The sequence below is a fragment of the Trichechus manatus genome, unplaced genomic scaffold (assembly GCF_000243295.1).
Source record: "Trichechus manatus latirostris isolate Lorelei unplaced genomic scaffold, TriManLat1.0 scaffold00250, whole genome shotgun sequence".
Classification (NCBI taxonomy): domain Eukaryota; kingdom Metazoa; phylum Chordata; class Mammalia; order Sirenia; family Trichechidae; genus Trichechus; species Trichechus manatus.
The window spans coordinates 1,062,751-1,068,750 of NW_004444186.1; the positions used below are offsets into that span (position 1 = coordinate 1,062,751).

At 47.8% G+C, this 6,000-nt stretch overlaps 1 protein-coding gene across 1 annotated transcript in view; it reads right to left on the bottom strand.

Annotated features, from left to right (window-relative positions):
- TUFT1 (tuftelin 1) overlaps positions 1–6,000 on the bottom strand; it is a 41,637-nt gene that overhangs the window by 34,903 nt on the left and 734 nt on the right. The window lies entirely within an intron of this gene.

Sequence of the window (6,000 nt, forward strand, 5' to 3'; positions counted from 1 at the left end):
AATTACAGGCAGCCTCTCCACTCTGTTCAAACAAATCTCCAGCTGTGACTCACTCCTCCAAGCAGGGAGGGGGTAAACACATAGCTGAGGGGTTAGAGAGCCAGACGCTAGGGAGAGGCGCTAAAGGAAGCTACAGGGAGTCAGGTAAACGGGGAGGCAGCAGGGAGATAACAGAGAAGGACGCGGGTGAACAGCAGAAAGAGCTACGTTTCCCTACTCCCACTCCCCAAGCTCATATGGACACCAGGAGAACTGGGTGGTGGGCGGGGGTCAAGGGTGGGGTTCTTCCTAACAGAAAGTTAAGGAAGTGGGCATCGCCCTGAGCTGGAAGCCAGCCTCCTGAACTCATCTTCACGCCTTAAGGCATTCCGCCGTCACTGTGTGCCTCAATCCCATCACCCCCCCCACCCCCCGTAGATGGTCTCTCAATCCCCCCACTCTGGAAAATGAGAACAGTCAGTCCCTTGTAACACTGGCTCCCAAGAGGCCAGGATGAGGAAAGGCCCATAAAGTGGAAAAAGCAGGCCAGATGGAGTGGCTAAGGGCCAACCGTCTCCCAGCTGAAACTCCTAACCCACTCAGCGCGCAGCTTTCGGGAGCCTCGGTCTTGCCTTTTCCAAGTCCGAAATGCCCTTTTGTTGAGTATAGCACAAAGAATCCTTCCCGTTCCTCCCCACAGATTAGCCAACAAAACAGGTGTTTGCTTTTTGTCTGGCTCCCTGCCCAGAGGCCAGGGCTGGACAAGTGAGGGCTGAGCAGGTACTGGGAGGTGAAATGAGAACAAGGGAGAAGGGGTGGCACCCTAAATGGGCACTCTTTTCATTACCCGGAGCCCTGGCAGCAAGGGAGTGTGGATGTAGGGGGAAGTGGGCCCCTGAACCCTCACTCTATAAAAAGAGGCACCCCTTTTGCTGAACCAGTCTCTCTCCAGGAGCTCACCCAGTGCCTAGCCAGCCTGGAATGTGAGAGTCAGCTCCTCCAAGTCCCCTCCCCTCAAAGGGCTGGCACAGGTGACCCTACCTCTCTAGTGTCTGACTACTTTGTGATTTTTGCTTTTGTGTTCCCAGATCCTAAAAGACCATTCATCTCTTCTTCATTCATCCATCCATCCCCTTTCTACCCTGTATTTTCTTCTCCTTTTCCCGCCCCTGCCACATGCCTCCGTGATACGCACTCGTTCCCCCAACCAAACCTCCCCACCCCCGGGGAAGTAAAGGTGTTTCACAAGACTCCACGCTGTGACCCAAAGAGGCACGTACAGTAATTATCGGCAGGCGGGGAAGCTGGTCCCCACCTGCTCTGAGCACGTGTCTGGAACTGAAACCATCTAGGTGCACACCCCCCTCCACCCTGGAGAAATATGGGCAAACGTTGGCGCCAAATGCCTGGTGATTGGGTAACCTCCCTCTCTGAGATCCCGCCCTCACTCCAGCAGAGCCCAGGATTCCCCAAACTGCTGGCAGGCTAGGTGACATCGGCTGTAGTGCTCTTAAAAGTAAGAACCTGGCAGTAAATGGGGGAGATAGAACGGTGCCAGGAGGAATTTACAGGCTGAGCTTGGGGGAGGTCTCATGGGTGGGAGGAACAGCAGTCACCAAACTTGAAAGGTGCCTCTGTCCAGGAGTTTCTCCCCACCCAGGTGTCAGAGACAGGGCCTCCACCATTTTATAATTCATTCATTCCTTTGTGGAAGCATCAATGACTCCAAATGAATCCTCTTAAAATGCAAATATTCTGATCCAAACAATTCCACTCCTAGGCATTTCTCTCCCTGAGAAATGAAAACACAGGTCCACACAAACACTTGTACATGAATGTTCACAGCAGCATTATACACAATAGCCAAAGACTAGAAACAACCCTTGGATAAATGTCCACCAACATTTATGCAAGAGGAATATACCCTTGGTGATATATCCATACAATGGAATATTATTCAGCCATAAAAGGAATAAAGTATTGATTCATATTACAATACCGCTGCTGTCACGTCGATTCAGACTCATAGCGACCCTACAGGACAGAGCAGAGCTGCCCCATAGGGTTTCCAAGGAGCAGCTGGTGGATTCAAACCACTGATCTTTTGGTTAGCAGTCATCGCTCTTAACCACTGTGCCACCAGGGCTCCCATATTACAATGGATGAACCCTAAAAACAAGCTAAGGGAAAGAAGCCAGTCCCAAAGGATCACATATTGTATAACTCCACTTATACGAAATATACAGAACATGTAAATTCATAAGAGACGGAAAGTAGATTGGTGGTTGCCTAGGACTGTCGGGGGGTTGCCTAGGACTGTGACACCAGGGGAAAATGGGGATTGACTGCTAATGGGTGTGTGGTTTCTTTCTGGGGTGATGAAAAGGTTCTAAAATTGACTACATTGATGGTTATATAACTGTGAATATATACTAAAAACTACAGACTTGTATGGTATATGAATTATATCTCAATAAAGCTGTTATTTTAAAAAATACAAGGCCGATGGTAAGCACTCAATAAATCACAGCTCTAGTTAAAGATAAAAATTTTAAAAAGTGGGGGCTCAGGAAAGACTTGGCATTTAAACTAATTCAGTTTCTAAGGTCCTGAAGGAATGACACTTATTCCAGGGGACAGATAGTTCAGACTACAGCTGATAAAATAATTCCAAATACACCCAGGCATCAAGAGAACCTCTCTGGCCAAGACCAGCCAAAATAAAAAAGTAGAGAGGATGAACAAAAAATGCAAACATTGGAAGGAAGGGTAACACTAACAGATTACTGCAAGGGAGCAGCAAGGGACACCCACTGCTTGGGCCATGAGGTCAGAAAAAGGAGGAGGAGGAAACGGGCCCAGAGGGGGCTGGTGGAAGGAGGACGCCAAACTAGGAACCCTGAACGTCACTGGTCTCAGGTGAGTCCTCGCTGGGTTGGGACTAGCAAAGGTTACTCAGGTCCTCACCCTGGGACCCCTCCCACCCTTGGGATCCTCTGGATCAGGGACCTGGATCATCAAGGAAAGGGGAAAGGAAGAAAGAACAAATAAATGTCAACATAACGAGACAGAGGAACCTTGACCAGACCAGAGCTGCCAGACTCTTCCCAAATCCCTTGGCCAGGGTGCTGGAGGGAGAGGAGAAGGCAGGGAGGGAGGTGGGCTAAAGCAAACTTGTCTAAGCCAGTAGCAAAGAAAAATAACAGCTAGCATCCAGTCAGAATTGATACTATGGCAACTGGTGGCAGTCTGAACGCTTACCATGTGCCAGGCACTGGGCTCGGTATTTCATCTGCATTATTTAATCCGTACAACAACTTGACGAGAAGGATGTAATTATTATCCCTGTTTTACAGATGAGGAAACTGAGACTAAAGCGATTAATTTATCAAAGTGGTCTCAGACAAAGCAAACATGGAAGCCCTGATGAGTCCACCTCTGTCGGATTCTCGGAGCCGTGCTCCTAAAAAGGAAGGGAGCGTATAAGCCAGGAGGAGGGAATGAATCTTATAATTCCTACAACAGGCAGTCAATAGATGTCTAAAACCGATAAGTCAAGAACTATTGCTATAAGTATATTATTTAGAAACACGAGGTAAACAGCAGATGAACAGCTAAAAGAGTTCAAAGTGGTTAATTACTTCCATGGAGCAAGAATTGGGGTGGGGGATTGTTATTTTCTTTTAAAAGGCTTTGATACTATTAGATCTGTTTAAAATCATTCACAGATATTCCTTTGATGAAAATGATTTAAAAAAGCAAATCAGAGAATCACCCATGCCAACATCTAGTGTAGCGAACATCTCTTGCTTTTGCTACAGCTTCCATTCACATCCACTGGTAACAGCACGTGGGCTTTGCTTTGAAAAACTTCCTTTATGAGGTTGCTTCACATAGGGTCGCCCTAAATCACAACTGACTCAACAGCAAAGGGTTTGGTTGATCTAGTGATCTAGTGGATTACCAGTCAAGGAACTCTGCCCCTCCCTGGCCAAGGGAGACACCCTCTCCCTGCAGCCTTGCACAGAAAGACCTAAAACGGCTGGAATCAAGTCCCCCAGAAGCAGAAACCCTCCATTAGTTCCTTCCACCTACCCAAGTCCCCATACTCCTCTGCTTCGGACTTTTTAAGCTTTCCCCTAAATTCTGTGGTTGCTCCATTTCCTTCTAATAAATTCCTCTCCTGCTTAAGCTAGTCGGTCTCACTCTCTGTTGTTTATAACCAAAGGAATCTAATGGGAATCTTTAATAAAAATGAGTTTGAGATTTATTTGTTCTTTTATTTGCCAGTACAACTTACTACAGTGACTCGCAAATTTTTTTTTTAACCTAAGAAGTACATTTTGCACCATGATCCAATAAACACACACATATATATCTAATATGTACACATAAATAGAACTGAAACAAAAGTTTTGCCAAAAAGGTCTACCCTCACTCATTACAATACATTCTGAGAGTGTTGATTCTATACCATCATTTTTTAAGGCTGGTTCTGACTCACTAAGTTGATTTCAGACCTACTACTGGTTATGATCTGTACTGCAAAAAGCACTAGTTTCTTGTACCTGCGACATCTGCCCCCAATAAAAACAACCCAGAGAGTATATTAGGCATACTTCCATATCCCTGTGTGGTGCGCTAAGAAATATGGCCCAGCTAATAGGAAAACACCAACAGAGTCCCAGAGTCCTGACTCCCATCAGGAACTCCAGTCAGTTCAACTGTGTATACTGCCCACTCCAGAAGAAACATCTGTTCATTCAATGGTGACTATATGACAGGTTCCTGGGGACTGTCCAGCCCATAAATTCCATCCACGAGCTGGCTCAGAGGAGAGGCATTCAGGACAAAGCCTGTCTCCTGACTGACTGTTTACCATCTTCTCCCCCTCTTTAAGAGCCCAGGAATGTCTTGCAGGTCAGATCTGGGTAAAGAGTATTTCATTCCCAGCTTGGGGTAAAATAACTCTCCAGCCCAGCACAGAAAGAGGAAATTAAAGGGAATTTCTGTCTCCTCCTGCTCTAGCGGTCTCAGATTAGCTTCCAACTTATCTGTGGCTGGAGACTGTCTGCACTCCTTCTCCCTATGTTTCCACCCACTCTTTCTGCCCCACCAGACGAGAGAGAACTATCAGGGGATAGTAGAGGCTGTTGTCGACTCATTCTCAACGTTCCCAAAACCTTGGTCTCAGACCTCTTTCTGGATCTCTTTTCTACAGCAAGCAAAAAGAAGTCCAAACACCCTCCTCCTTTATTTACCTCATGCCCTTTTCCTTGCTTCAGCCATTCCAAAAGTGTGAGCAACAGGGTGAAGCCAACCAGGTCTTGGACTTGGGGCTGACATAACAAGGAATGGATTTTCCCTATCTCCCCAGAGTCCATAGCTGGCGGTGTGGCAGGCTACAGAGGACTGCGGGCTGGGGGCCGGGACTGAGCAGTAGCAAGCCCTGGATTGTAATGTGACAGAAACACTGACAGCTTGGGCGGAAACGGAGAAGGGACTGTCAACCGAATTAAACGATCATCTGTATGCTAAACTGGAAATGAGCACCTAGTCCACAAATCTTCTTGAAGAAGAGTAATGATCCAGCAGCAGCTGGGTTAGCTCTACCTCAAGGGCATGCTGAGGCAGGCACAGAAAAAGGGAATCAGATGGGGGGCCCTACCTGGGCTCGCATTTCACTATCACCCACAGTAGCTTGGAAATTGACAAAATAGTACACACCTACTCGGGTTAAGCTCCCGAGAAGAGCCTAGAAACACGCAGGCACAAAACAGCCCCCTCTGCCTCTGCAGAAATCATACCGTCAGCTGGAGGGTGGAGGACAGCAGGGGCTAGAGGCCGGGGAGTAAGGCGTAGGGGTGGCGCCCCCTGCCCCAGAAGCCCTCACGTGGGTCACTTCCCCTCGTTTCTCACCTCACTCTCAGGCATCCCCTTCACCCACCTGTCTCGGACTTGGAGGCTGGAGGCGGAAGCAAAACCAATAACCCGTCCCAGGAAGCCATCGGTGAGCCGATA